This window comes from Mirounga leonina, unplaced genomic scaffold (genome assembly GCF_011800145.1).
Source record: "Mirounga leonina isolate KUSES-001 unplaced genomic scaffold, KU_Mleo_1.0 Mir_173, whole genome shotgun sequence".
Lineage (NCBI taxonomy): Eukaryota > Metazoa > Chordata > Mammalia > Carnivora > Phocidae > Mirounga > Mirounga leonina.
The window spans coordinates 67435005-67450469 of NW_023270447.1; the positions used below are offsets into that span (position 1 = coordinate 67435005).

Sequence of the window (15465 nt, forward strand, 5' to 3'; positions counted from 1 at the left end):
TACACTAAAAAATGCCAAAATTGTGTTAATATGTAAAGGAAAAAACCTAGGGGATGTGTGTTGAAAACAGATGCTAATACAGGTATTAGACCAAGGAGGTTAGAATTCATTAATATGAGTGAGCTTCTACAGATTCTGAATTTGATGTAACTTGTGCAGCTGAAGTTGCTGAAACTCTAACAGCACACTTGTTGATGGAAACATACTCAACAATATAGCTGTAATCATTAAGGAAATGCAAATCAAAATTATTCTAACAATGACAGTGAATATTTAATGAGGTTAAGATACTAAAGTTTCACTGGCATTATGTGGAAGAGGAAATCCAAAGGCTCAGGGAGACAGGAATATTAAGTGGATTTATCCTCTGCAAACTATACACCTACTACCCAACTGCATTCCCTGAGAAGGCCCAGAAGACACTATAATTAGTGAGGGAAGCACCACATATTGGAAAGCTGTGTGGCTGCTCTCTTTTTTAAGTCAGTTATGACTGCAGGGAATTTCACCACTGAGGTGGGCTCCCTGATTTCACTGAGGATGATGGGATCCCAAAGCAGCAGAGGCCAAGGGGCAGCACTTCACTCCAGAGATAAGGGCAGCAGGGACGTACCGGCAATCAGAATGCTTTGGCCCGCAGGGATCTTTGGCAGTGGCTAATTGATCACGATGTTCCTAGGAATGAAATAGATGGGCAGTTTAAACTATATAACAGAAAATGTCTAAATCTGGTGGCCCAAAACCGCTTTGAGTCATCACAGTGAAAGTCACAGACATTTGCCCAGTTTCCAGACCTGGTCAAGTCACAGACCCACGGCCTCTTGTGATGGAGGAGAGACTGAGTCCACCTGAAGGAGGGCTCTGCACCATTACCACAAGTACACACCATAAATCTTTCTCCAAGCCTTCCCAAAAGGGACTACAGCCATAAGGTACAACAGTGGCTTTCAAGCAGGGGCAATTCTGCCCCCCAAAATCTAGAAAATCTGGTGATATCCGGAGGTATTTTTGGTTATCACAACTGGGGAGCTGCACTGACATCTAGTGGGTAGAGGCCAGGGATGCTGTGAAACATCCAACAATGTACACTACAGTCACTACAACAGCTTAAAAGACCCTCTCTATTTAGTTATCTCCCTGATCGCCTCTCCTACCACTCACTACCTTGCTCACCCACCTTCAGCTACCACCTCTTTGGTATTTTATATCATAAATATACACAGCATTCACCTGCCTTACAACCATTAGCCTTGTTGTTACCTCTACCTGGGATTTGCCTACTCTTAGATACCCACATGATGGCTTTCTCATTTCCTTCAGATTTCTGCTTAAATGACCCTATTTAAAATGGCAATGCCCCTTCCACCATAGCACAATGTATCGTCTTTCTCTGCTTTATGTTTCTCTATAGTAGTGTTCCATTTTAAATGCTCTACATTCATTATTTAACAGATCTCTCTCCCATCAACAGAATATAAACTCTGTAAGAACAGAAATGCTCTCCATTTTATTCATTACTGTATCCTCAGTTCCTACAATGGTTCCTTGTACATAACAGACACTCAAACATTTGTTGAATGGAAGCATGAATTGTGACTGGATGGAAATTAGGGATGTGGAGCCCTGAGGAATTCTAAGATGACTCCTAAAGTGGTTATCTGCCCAGTACCCCATTCTTCTGAAACGTCACTTCTGATCATCAGATAGTTCAAACACATTTGCTCTTTAAAAATGTGACAATATTTTCAATGTAGGCAAATCTATTATTCTTTTGAATTATCTTTTTTTGGTTTATGCTCAAAAAGGCATTCCCCGTATCAAGATGTTTGTTATATTTACCTATATTTCCTTTGGGGAATGGTTTTGTTTTGTTTTGTTTTGTTTTGTTTTTGAAGATTTTACTTATTTGGACAGAGAGAGAGAGAGAGAACACAAGCAGGGGGAGCAGCAGGCAGAGGGAGAGGGAGAAGCAGGCTCTGGGACATGGGATCATGTCCCGAGCCGAAGGCAGTCAATTAATCAACTGAGCCACCCAGGTGCCCCATGCTTTGGGGAATAGCTTCATTTTCTTATATCCATATATTCAATCCCTATAAATTTCTTTTGGTATCTGGAGGAAAAGATTTAACTTTATTTTTTGCCCAAATGACCAGGAAACTGTCCAAACACAATTTAAAGAATAACTTTATTCTATATATTCTTATATACAGACATGAATCTCTTTATTTGTAATAATTTAAGTATTCCTATAGCAGTATTATATTCAAGATCCTGTAGAACAAGGTACCCACCATTCCCCTACTCCTCCACTCTCCCATTCTTCTTCTTTTTTTTTTTTTTAAGATTTTATTTATTTGACAGAGAGAGAGACAGCGAGAGCAGGAACACAAGCAGGGGGAGCAGGAGAGGGAGAAGCAGGCCTACCGCCGAGCAGGGAGCCCGATGCGGGGCTCGATCCCAGGACCCTGGGATCACGACCTGAGCCAAAGGCAGACGCTTAACGAATGAGCCACCCAGGAGCCCCTCCCATTAGTCTTCTAATTCAAAACTGTTTTGGCTAGCTTTCACATAGTTATAAATCCTAATGAACTTCATCAGTTTTCTCAAAGTCTACCCTCCTCACCATCAAAAAGAAAAAGAAAAAGAAAATCCTGTTGGATTACTGACTGATACAATATTAATGTTATGGGACGTGTATTTTTATTATATTGGATTTTCCGATCCAGGAATATGGCATATCACTTATTTTTTTTTAGGAGCCATCAAAGCATAATGGTTACAGATTCTTTGGAGTTTGGAGTCACACAGCCTGAGTGGGTTCCAATCCCATTATCCCTTATTCTAGCACCTATATACCTTTGACAAGGTACTTTACCTCTCTTTTACCCTCAGGCATAACATTGTATTATAAAGTCATTTTCTGGAGTCAAGACATGTACTTAAAACAATGCTCATAAAGATTAGTTGTTGTTTTAACTATTATTATTATTATTAATTACCATGTCCTTAGGTAAACTCTTGTCAAGTCTCATATTTATTAGTTTTATCCCAAGGAATTTAGTTTTGTATTACTTTGTGAATCAATCTTTTATTTTCCAACTACTTATAGTCAAAGTTATTAAATTTTATAGGATTTTTAAAAATATTTTAATATTGTAACTAGACATTTTACTATCCCGTTATAATCCTAGTACATTTTTCTTCTTCTCCGCCAGATTGCTTTCATTTTTGAATTTTTACTTCTGAGCCCTAAAATATTTTCTACTGATACTCTTGAGATTGCCAGGAAAATAAATGTATCATCAGAAAAAATAATCATAATTTTGTTCTCCAATTTTCCAAGATTTACAACTCTCGTTTCTTTTCCTCATCTAACTATATTGTGCCCTAGAACTTCCGGAACAGTAATAAATAATTATGATAATAGCAGGCATCCTTCCTAAATTTCAAGGGTGACTGCTGGATTCTAACACGTTTTATTATGTGAAAGACCCTCTATTCTTAGTTTTATAAAAAGAGACTTTATTAACAGAAAATGAATATTAAATATATCAAGGTCTTTATTAGCATCTTGATGTAAGATCTTTTCTATTTTGGCAAATATTATTAAAAACATGAAAATGGATATTCCTCAATGGTATAAAGAAAAATTAGAAACTTGGGCTGTTCTTTGACATTAATGGCCATTTCTTAAATGGTATTGGCCTTTCCAGGTTTTCTACCTCTTGAATCAATTTTAGTAACTTATTTCAGAAAATCTTCCATTGCATCTAAAGGACTGAGTTAATTATACCTCAAAAAGTCCAACATATTACCCCCAACTATTTATGGTTATTATAGCTTTTCTTCTCCTTAACACTATTTGTTTTCCTTTCTTTTCCTCAATTAGACTTGTCAGTAACTTGTTTACTCTATTGGTCACTTCACAAGGAATCAGCTCCTAGTTTTATCAGTCCATACATTTTCTACTTAATTCATTTTTTCCCACACTTTATTTTCAACTTTATTAATTCCCTTGTGCTTTCCTCATTGTTCTAACACATACAGTTAAATAGCAATTCTTTTCTTTTTAACGTTAAAGCACTTAATACAAAATATATTCTTTATAGCCTGCTCACATTCCAAGTTGTGATATGGTTTGCTCTGTTACATTCTCTTACTATGATTATTGAGGTATAACTGACATACTCACTGTTATATTCTCAACAGTTTGTAATTAAAGTCAACTTCAACTTGTTTAACCCAAAAATTATTTACAAGTTCTAAAATTTCCAAATGGTTGGGTTGTTTTAATTGACTTTACTCATTTCAGCTTTATTGCATTGTGGTCAAGAATGCAGTCTCTAAATTTTAAGGTTTTAAAATCTACATTTTTTCTGGAAGTATGAATTATGTGTCAATTATGATTAAATTCCATAAATGTTCCATGAAAGTGTGAAAGATGATAATGTTTTTCTAGAAGTGTACCAAGTTCAACTGAACTTCAGTTCCTCTAAACTGTTAAAACTTTTGTTTTGTATCTGCCCATACAAGATTTTTTGATACATGATTCTTGGCAGTTACATCCTCAGTGTGAATTATAGCTTCTAGAAACAAAGTCAGAGATTTCTGACAGTTAATTACTTTTGCCATGAATAGCTTATTTTTAACTTTTATTAGTTTCATTTTAGATTTCTAAGTAACATAAAGTAGAGATGATACTCAACATGAGAGTCTTTGTCATTTAACCTTTTTAAATGGTCTTCAAATGAATCTAATTATGAATGTGAAAAACACTTAGAGGACACAGATTCCTACACCGGGTAGAAATTTCAAAGAACCCTTCTAAATCTAAAATTTAAGATGATACGACTTTAAAAAGTGATCAAGTGTTAGGGTCTCTAAATACCATTTCCCACTAAAAGGAACCAGACCTTCTGGGAAAAATGGCTGATTTCAGGTCTGGAGTAGGAATTATACTGATGAGCCTGATTCATCCTGCACCAGAAAACAAGGAAGTTATCAAAGACTACTGGAGTCATGACAAAATGACTCAAGAGCTAACGTAAAGAGGCTTTTACCCACCAAACATGGCATAATAGACTGACATACAATAAATATAAAAATCTATTTGTAATGATTTATCATGATACCACCTTTATTCCCCTTACTCCAAAAAACAATCCTCATTGGTCATTTGTGGAAGCCTCCAAGTCTTCAACTCATTCTTAAAAATGACAAAAGAGGGGGCACCTGGGTGGCTCAGTCGGGGTTTATTGGCTCAGGATCCCGGGATCGAGCCCAACATCAGGATCCCTGCTCAGCAGGGAGTCTGCTTCTCCCACTGCCCCTCCCCACTGCTCATGATCTCTCACTCTCTCTCAAATAAATAAAATCTTTAAAAAAAATGACAAAAGAGGGCGCCTGGGTGGCTCAGTTGGTTAAGCGACTGCCTTCGGCTCAGGTCATGATCCTGGAGTCCCGGGATCGAGTCCCACATCGGGCTCCCTGCTCGGCAGGGAGTCTGCTTCTCCCTCTCCCACTCCCCGTTTGTGTTCCCTCTCTCGCTGTGTCTTTCTCTGTCAAATAAATAAATAAAATCTTTAAAAAAAAAAAAAAATGACAAAAGAATCAAGCATTTACCTTTTTTTCCGTCTGTCTTGTCTTTATGTTGTATTAACATATTTCAAGGCAACTGTTCGTTGATAAGGGAAAGCTCTCTACAAAATAATCATAACAGACACTGGAAAAATAAAAGATTTAAGAAACCATCATTTTATAATACCTAATAAAATAGTGAATCAAGAAATAATTATCGGGGTGCATGGCTGGCTCACTCAGTGGAGCCTGCGACTCTTGATCTCAGGGTTGTGGGTTCAAACCCCACACGGGATATAGAGGTTACTTAGGGAATATAATCTTAAAAAAAAAAAAAAGAAATAACTACCAATGAATGCTAAAACCACTCAGGTAAAAAACTGAAGGGGAGGGGCACCTGTATAACTCAGTAGGTTAAGCGTCCGACTCTTGGTTTCGGCTCAGGTCCTGATCTCAGGGATGTGAGATTAGGCCCTACATCAGGCTCCATGCTCACCATGGAGTCTGCTTAAGATTCTCTCTCCTGCGGGGCAGGGGGCCTTAGGTGGCTCAGTCAGTTAAGCGTCTGCCTTCAACTCAGGTCATGATCCCAGGGTGCTGGGATCGAGCCCCACATTGGGCTCCCTGCTCAGCAGAAAGTCTGCTTCTCCCTCTCCCTCTGCTGTTCCCCCTGCTTATGCTCTATCTATCCATCTAAGATAAATAAATAAAATCTTAAAAAAAAAAAAAAAAAGATTCTCCTCGGAAGTCTGGGTGGCTCAGTTGGTTAGGTGTCTGCTTTCAGCTCAGGTCATGATCCCAGAGTCCTGGGATCAAGTCCCCCACTGGGCTCCCTGCTCAGTGGGGAGACTGCTTCTCCCTCTGCCTGCTGCTCCCCCTGCTTGTATGCGTGCTCTTGTGCTCGCTTTCTCTGAAAAATAAGTAAGTAAAATCTTAAAAAAAAAAAAGATTCTCTCCCTCTGCCTCTGCCCCTCCCCCGCTCACTCACACTCTTGCACACTCTTATCTCCTTCTCTCAAATAAATAATCTTTAAAAAAAAAACTGAACAGGAACTTTTAAATATACAGATTAAGCTGACATCACCTGAACAAGGACGAACATGATTCACTAGTGGTATCACAGGAAGAACACAGCACCACCTATGAAGAATTCTTTCAAAAAAAAATTGAACCTGAATCTAATCACACTTCTACAAGTTACAAGAAACATGAAGAATAGAGGAACATGTTCAATGACACTAGAATATAAGCAGCAAAGCCCAGGATGTGGGAAATGCTGCAAAACAAATCATCCAGTGTCTTCTAAAAATAAATGGCAGTGTTTAAAATGGGGAGATTTACTGATTAAAAGAGGCTTAAAAGACATAACCCACAAACCTTGTTTTAGCTACTAACTTTGTGAAACAAAGTTGTACAAATATTAGGTGACATTAAGGAATCATGTTGATTTTGTTCAGTGTGGTAACAGTATGATTTTTTTTAAAAAGAGACAGCATTTGTTAGAGATTCATGCTTTGAGTATTAATAGGTGAAATGAAATATGTCTACAATTTGCTTTAAAATATTACAGGGAAAAACATGTGAGATGAAAAAATAAAAGGCAGAAAGTTGATGACTGTTAAAGAAGACAAATAACAAATACATGACGATTAGTTGAACTATTTGTTCTACATTTACAGTTTAAATTTCCGTAACAAAGGTTTTAAAAAGGTAGTAACCAACTAGAAACCTCTTAAATGCAGAGTTATACTCCTCACACAAAACAAGCAGCTTTTTTTCTATATAACTTATCACTTACAACAACCCTGAAAATAACTATTTTGGGGTCTTTCTGTATTCTTTTCTTCCAACAAATGACAATTAAACAAATAAAATAAATCTTCCTTTGTTACTAGATACGACACCCTTTTTTTTCCTTCATAATGATCAGATACTGTTTCATTAAAATTTATTTTCCATATACAAAAATTAGTGAGGAAAATATCTACTTCTCTTACATGTTAAGACATCAAACATGAAGAAAAACTGAAGGACAGTAAGCATGCATATTTTCTGTAACTATCTTTAAAGAAATATTTCAACTCTGACATAAATTCTATGAAAAACTATGTGAAGATCATATAAAAAAGAAACTTACTATGATATAATGGAATTCAAGAAAAGAAAACATCATAGTCAATTTCAGGGGAACAAAAGGGCTGAATGAAAGGAATAATTGGAGCAAACATTTGCTTCTTAAATAATTCAAGTGTCACACAGAATGGAAGGCAAGAAAAAAGTAATGTTCACATTCACTTCCCAACAATGACTTCCAAGGCTTCCATGACACTACCCAATCTCTCCCCTTTGCTTCTAGAAATCACCACCTAGTATATGCTAATATTTCTTGTGCAGTAACCTACTGAAACCTACTAAGTTAGACAGACCTTTATTTCTATTTTATCTGTAAGGAAACAAAAACCATGTTAATGGTAAGAACCAAGGCCAAAACCTACAATGATAGTGGTTCCTACTCTGCAATCCTCCACCTAATCTATTTCAGAAGGTCTGGGACAGATAGGGACTAGACATTTGTGTACTGTAAAGGAGCAGGGATAGAATTCCCTCAGGGGATTCTGAGGTATATTGCTAATTAAAAACGAATACACCATGATATGTTTTCTCCTTGGGTCCCCTGCTGTTATCTATCTGCTGATTCCCATAAATCAAATTTGTGTCTGTATATGTGTATGTTCACCAGCCTCAATCTCAATTTCTGCTCTCTGAAAAACAATGTTAAGATTCTCTCCTTCTCCCTCTGCCCCTCTTGCCACCCCTCCCCCCACCTCTTGCAGACTCTCTCTAAAAAATATATATATATACACACACACGTTATTTTTTTCTCTAGGTTTATTGTTAACTATATAATACATAACACATATAACATACAAAATATGTGTTAATCAACTGTTTATGTTATCACTAAGGCTTCCAGTCAACAGTAGGGTATTAGTAATTAAGTTTTAGGGGAGTCAAAAGTTATAGGCAGGGGTGCCTGGCTGGCTCAGTCAGAAAAGCATGAGACTCTTGATCTTGGGGTTGTGAGTTCAAGCCCCACACTGGGTGAAGAGATTATTTAAAAATAAATAAGGGTCACCTGGGTGGCTCAGTCGGTTAAGCATCTGCCTTCGGCTCAGGTCATGATCCCAGGGTCCTGGGATTGAGCCCCGCACTGGGCTCTCTGCTCAGTGGGAGCCTGCTACTCCCTCTCCCTCTGCTATTCCCCCTGCTTATGCTTTCTCTTGCTCTCTCTCTTACTTTCTGTCAAATAAATAAATAAAATCTTTTAAAAATAAATTAATAAAATATTTTTAAAAAGCTATAGGCAGATTTTTGACTGTGGGGGGACCGGTGCCCCTAACCCCAATATTGTTCAAGGACCAACTATACATACATATGATAAAGTCGAATGTATAAATTAGGCACAGTAAGGGGCGCCTGGGTCGCTCAGCCATTAAGCATCTGCCTTCGGCTTGGGTCATGGTCCCAGGGTCCTGGGACTGAGCCCCACATCAGGCTCTCCTTGGCGGGAAGCCTGCTCCTCCCTCTCCCACTCCCCCTACTTGTGTTCCCTCTCTCTGTCAAATAAATAAATAAATATCTTTTAAAAAAATTAGGCACAGTAAGAGACTTACACCATTAATAGAACAAGTATAGCACTATACTATAATACAAGTTAAGTGGTCTCTCTCTCAAAATATAGTACCGTATTCACCCTTCTTGTGTTGACATGAGATGATAAAATGCCTATGTGATGAGATGAAATGAGGTGAACAACCTAGGCACTGTAACACAGCGTTAAGCTACTACTGACCTTCTGACAATACATCAGAAGGAGGACCACCTGCTTCCGGATGGACTGCGGTTGACCTTGGGTAACAAACCACAGAAAGCAAAACCACAGATTTGGGGCGGGGGGTGGACTATTGTGTTGGTTTTGTAATTCCCTCCTACTATACTCAACTTTTAATAAAGTCTTGTTTAAAAGTTACAACCTGGGGGGCACCTGACTTGGTCAGTGGGTAGAGCATGTAACTCTTGATCTCAGGGTCGTAAATTCGAGCTCCACATTGGAAATAGAGATTGCTTAAAAAATCTTTAAAAGTCACAACCTGGTTTCAACTATGCTGGGTAGAATTAAACAAGGATTCTATCTCTACATTTGGGCTGCAGGGCCAAGCAGGACCCCTACCAAGACTAGCATGACAGTAGCAGAGACAATCAGAAAAAACCTCTCCCATGAAGGAAAAGTACATTTCTAAGAGGAGAGTCAGAGCTGTGATGCAACCTGCTTCTTGCCACAGGAAGAGAATCTGAACAGTACCCATCCTGGGGAACTGAATTATTATGAAGGGGGCCAAATTGTTACCATATTGATGAACAGATTTTCATTTCTGAAGATAAATCAGTCTGGTATACAGAATGAACGGGAGAGGACAATGGGGGGCCAGAAGAATTTTAAAGACAAGGAAACTAAGACAAAGCAAACAAAATGAGTACCATAACTAGGCTGGTATTAGTAGAAATAAAATCTTAAAAATCATATCTGAGGGCACCTGGGTGGCTCAGTTGGTTAAGCGACTGCCTTCGGCTCAGGTCATGATCCTGGAGTCCCGGGATCGAGCCCCACATCAGGCTCCCTGCTCAGCAGGGAGTCTGCTTCTCCCTCTGACCCTCCTCCCTCTCATGCTCTCTGTCTCTCATTCTCTCTCTCGCAAATAAGTAAAATCTTAAAAAAAAAAAAAAAAAATCATATCTGAAGTAATCTCAGTAAGATTCACCAAATAAAACTGAATTGATAAGGGAAAGAGAAGAAGCAAGATGACTCAGGTTTCTAACTTGGGTGACTAAAAGACAGTAACGAAAAGAATACAGAAAGAAAAACAGGGAGAGAAGGAATGGGGCACTATTTGTGAGAGCAAGTACTTGCAAAAAGAATGGAGTCCATTTTAGGCACACTGAATTAGCATTATCTGTTAGACAGCACAATACAAGTCAAATTATACATCTGGAAATACAGATTTTGAGTTTTAGACACATACAAAAAAAGAAGCAAAGCAGAAAGGAAATCACAGTGTATTTGATAGTTTTAAAACTACTGTAGGAGATTACCCAAGAAAAACACAGGCCAAGGAAACAACACTTACTGGGCATGCAAAAAGAGTCAAAGATGACCGAAAAGAAGCAATTCAAGAAAAGAACCATGAGAATGCCATCTTATAAACAAGAGAGACGTTTCAAGGAGGGAACAGCAAGAGGGTCAGATGTCTAAGAGAAACCTAATAAAAGCTCTGAAAAGCATCCATTAGACTTGGTAATTATTAGGTCATTTCAGTGATCTTAAAGAGAATTTCAGTGGGGAAACAGAAGGAAAAGCCAGATGTGAGTTGAGTAAGTGTGAAAAACACAAGCAATAAGAGTCTCAAAAAAACACTCTAATTTGAAAAAGCTTATCTCAGTTCAGACTATAGTCTGTAACTACCACTTCCTGCTGAAAGGTTCCCTGGCTTCTTGGGAGTTAATTCCAAGTCTGAGATAGTAACATAAAGCATGAGCCTAGGCACATCTTTTTGACCAAAAAGGGAATAAACTTTCAGGAACTACTGGAGTTAAATCAAAAGAATATAGATAACTAATTATTTTATTCTTTTTGATGCTAATGTAAATGAAATAATTTTCTTGATTTCCTTTCAGGATTTCATTGCTAGTGTGTGGAAATACAACTGATTTTTGTGATTTTTTTTTTTTTATCCTGAACTCTGCTGAATTTACTACCTCTCACAGGGTCTGGGGGGAAGGGGGAGGTTGGTGGATTTGTAAGGTTTTCTGTATATATAATCATGTCATCTGCAGTAAGAGAGAGTTTTACTTCTTTCTTTCCAATTTGGATGCCTCTTCTATCTTGCCTAACTGCTCTGGCTACAACTTCAAATACATTGATTAGAAGTACCAAAAGAGGGCATCCTTATTCCTGATCTTAGGGGAAAGCCTTGCAGTCCTTCACCATCAAGTATGATGTTAACTACGATTTTTCATATATAGCTTTTATCATGTTGAGGAAGTTCCTTTCTACTCCTAATTTATTAATGAAAGTCTGACGGAGTTTTTCTTTTTTTAATTTTTTTTAAAGATTTTTATTTATTTATTGAGAGAGAGAGAGAATGGTAGAGAGAGAGTATGAGAGGGAGGAGAGTCAGAGGGAGAAGGAGACTCCCTGCTGAGCAGGGAGCCCGATGCGGGACTCGATCCCGGGACTCCAGGATCATGACCTGAGCTGAAGGCAGTCACTTAACCAACTGAGCCACCCAGGAGCCCCCTGACGGAGTTTTTCAAATGTTTTTATCTACATCAACTGAGAGATCATGTGGGTTTTTTTTTTTCATTCCATTAATACGGTGTATCACACTGATATTTCGGAAAAATTTAACCAAGGAGCTACAAGACTTGCACACTGAGACCTGGACAAAATACTGCTGAAAGAAATTTTAAAGGACAGGGGCACCTGGCTGGCTTAGTCAGCAAAGCATGGCACTCTTGGTATCAGCGTCATGAGTTCTAGGCCCAAGTTGGAGGTAAAGTTTACTTAATAAAAAAAAATTTTTTTTAAAGGACATAGATAAAAGAAAAGATACCCTGCATTCAGTGAGTGGAAGACTTAATACTATCAGGATGACAATACTACTCAAGAGATTTATAAATTCAATTCAATCCCTAACAAAATCCCAATGGCATTTTTTGTAGAAACAGGAAAAAAATCCTGACTTTCATATGGAATTTTAAGGGATGCCAAATAGCCAAAACAATCTTGAAAAGGAAAAAACAAAGTTGGAGGACTCATACTTTCCAATTTCAAACTTCTACAAAGCTACAGTAATCAAAACAGTGTAGTACAGGCACAAGGAGACATACAGACCAATGGAACAAAACTGAGAATCCAGAAATAAGCCCTTACATATATTGTTGTTATGGATGAAATATGTGTCCCCAAAATTTGTATGTTGAAGACTGAAACCCCAATGTTATGATATTTAAAGATGGGACCTTTGGGAGGTAACTAGGGTTAGATGAGGTCACAAGGGTAGGACTCTCATGATGGGATTAGTGCCCTTCTAAAAAGAGACACCAGGGAGCTCCCTCAATCTGTCCGAGAACACACAAGAGATTATACGGGCACAAAGCAAAAATGGCAGCTGCCAACAAGCCAAATGAAATCTACCTTGCCAGTACCTCAATCTTAGACTTCCCAGCCTCCAGAAATATAAGAAATAATTTCTATGGTTTAAGTCACCCAATCTATACTATACTATCTAATCTAACTACTAGTTATAGCACCCAAAGTGATTAATACAAAGGCCAACCGATTTTTGACAAGCATACCAAAATCATTCAATGGGAAAAGAACAGACTTCAACATATAGTGCTGTAAAAACTGGTATCCAGATACAAATGAACAAAACTGTACACATACATTATACCATAAACAAAAATTAACTTTAAATGGATTGAAGACCTAAATTAAAGAACTAAACTATAAAACTCTTAGATTTCTTCATATGGGAAAATCTACATGATCTTGTATTTGGCAATGGTTTCCTTTTTTTAAAGATTTTATGTATTTAACAGAGAGAGACATAGCGAGAGCAGGAACACAAACAGGGGGAGGCGGAAAGGGAGAAGCAGGCTTCCCGCGGAGCAGGGAGCCCAATGTGGGACTCGATCCCAGGACCCTGGGATCATGACCTGAACCGAAGGCAGACGCTTAACGACTGAGCCACCCAGGCGCCCGGCAATGGTTTCTTAAATTGAAAACAAGAGCACAAGCTACAAAAGGAAAATAGACAAATTAGACTTTGTAATATCCAGAATATATAAAGAACTCCTCTAATTCATTAACAAAAAGACAACCCAATTAAAAAAGGGCAAAGGATTTAAATAACATTTCTCCAAGGAAGATATACAAATGGCCAATAAGCACAAGAACAGATACTCAACATCATTAGTCATTAAAAAAATACAAATCAAAACCACAATGAAACACACCCACTAGGACAGCTATTATCAAAAGAAAGAAAGAAAAGAAAAGAAGAAAAGAAAAAGAGAACAAGTGTTGGAGAGGGTATGAAGAAAGCAGAACCCTTGTGCATTGCTAGTGCACCTCTGTGGAAAACAGTTTGGGGATTCCTCAAAAAGATAAACGTAAAAATCCCATTTATTCCAGCAAATCCATTTCTAGGTATATATCCAAAAGAAGTGAAAACAGACTCAAACAGATACTTGTACAGCACTGTTTATAGCAACATTTTTCATAATAGCCAAAAGATAGAAACAACCTGTCAACAAATGAAAGGATAAATATTATATACATACAATAAACTATTATTCAGCCATAAAAAAGAATGAAGTTCTGATATATTATGCTAAGTGAAATAAATGAGACACCAAAGGTCAAATATTGTATGATTCCATTTATATGAAATATCTAGAATAGGCAAATTTATTGAGATACAAAGTAAAGTTTAACAGAGGCTGGAGGGAAGAGCAATGGGAAGTTATTCCTTAATGTGGGCAGACTTTCCGTTTGGGGCTAAAAAGACAGTGGTAGGAGTGCCTGGGTTGCTCAGATGGTTGAGCGTCCAACTCTTGGTTTCAGCTCAGGTCTCGATCTCAGGGTAGTGAGATCGAGCCCTGAGTCAGGCTCGAGCTCAGCACAGAGTCAGCTTGAGATTCTCTCCCTCCGCCCCTCCCTCACCCTCTCTCTCTAAAATAAATAAAATCTTTAAAGAAAAAGACAGTGGTAATACTTGCACAACACTATTAAAATGTCCTTAATGCCACTGAATTATATACTTTTAGTAATTAAAATGGTAAATTCTGGGGCGCCTGGGTGGCTCAGTTGTTAAGCATCTGCCTTCAGCTCAGGTCATGATCCCAGGGTCCTGGGATTGAGCCCCGCATCGGGCTCCCTGCTTGGTGGGAAGCCTGCTTCTTCTCCCCCTGCTTGTGTTCCCGCTCTCGCTATCTCTCTCTCTGTCAAATAAATAAATAAGATTTTATTTATTTGACAGAGACACCGTGAGAGCGGGAACACAAGCAGAGTGGGAGAGGGAGAAGCAGGCTTCCCCATGGAGCACAGAGCCTGATGCGGGGCTCGATCCCAGGACCCTGGGATCATGACCTGAGCTGAAGGCAGACGCTTAACAACTGAGCCACCGAGGCGCCCCAAACATCCAACTCTTGATCTCAGCTCAGGTCTTAATCTCAGGGTCATGAGTTCAAGCCCAAGGCATGGAGCCTACTGGAAAAAAAAAAAGGAAAGAAAGCAGCATGATAGAAAAAATTTAGATTGCCTTCAAGAGATGGTTGGTACAAATATAGGTATTAAAGACAATTCTGGTAGTTTCACAAGGAAGTGAGGAAGAAAGAAGAGAAAGTTTATAACATCTTAAAGAATACATATACACATGAACAAAATGTTGAGAAAATCTGAATGTTAAAGGTGTTCCTGGTGAGATATCAGAAGGAAATGAGTATTTCAGAAGGAAATGAAGAATGCATTATTGTGAACTAGAAGGTGATCATTGTTATAAAGTAGCAAAGACTTGACTGAATTGTGTTCTATACTGGGTAGGAAAACAGAACTTGGAAGCAATGAACTTAGATATTTACTAAGACTTCTAAGCAAAGTATTGAGAGTACAACCTGGTTTCTTCTTGCTGCTAAGAGTAAAAAGTGAGAGGAAAGATAAATTGAGGAAAATATTAAGCAAAAAGGAAACAACTCTTGATGATTTGGGAAGTTCTCAGCCCATTCAAATGGCAGAGGATGCTAAAATTATGAAATTCACTATTA

The 15465-nt window shown here is 38.2% G+C and overlaps 1 protein-coding gene across 5 annotated transcripts in view; it reads right to left on the reverse strand.

The window, feature by feature from the left end:
* Positions 1 to 15465, reverse strand: part of ZMYM4 (zinc finger MYM-type containing 4) — a 143104-nt gene that overhangs the window by 117254 nt on the left and 10385 nt on the right. The window contains exons 1-2 of one of the 5 annotated variants that reach the window (XM_035019128.1): positions 5623 to 5720; positions 614 to 675 (exon numbers count right to left, since the gene is read on the reverse strand). The exons of 2 other annotated variants lie outside the window; for them this stretch is intronic. The gene's annotated coding sequence lies outside the window, so the exon portion shown is untranslated. Of the gene's footprint in view, positions 1 to 613; positions 1869 to 5622; positions 5721 to 15465 lie in introns of those variants that run through there. 2 more of the 5 variants (XM_035019129.1, XM_035019127.1) reach the window with 2 other exon arrangements.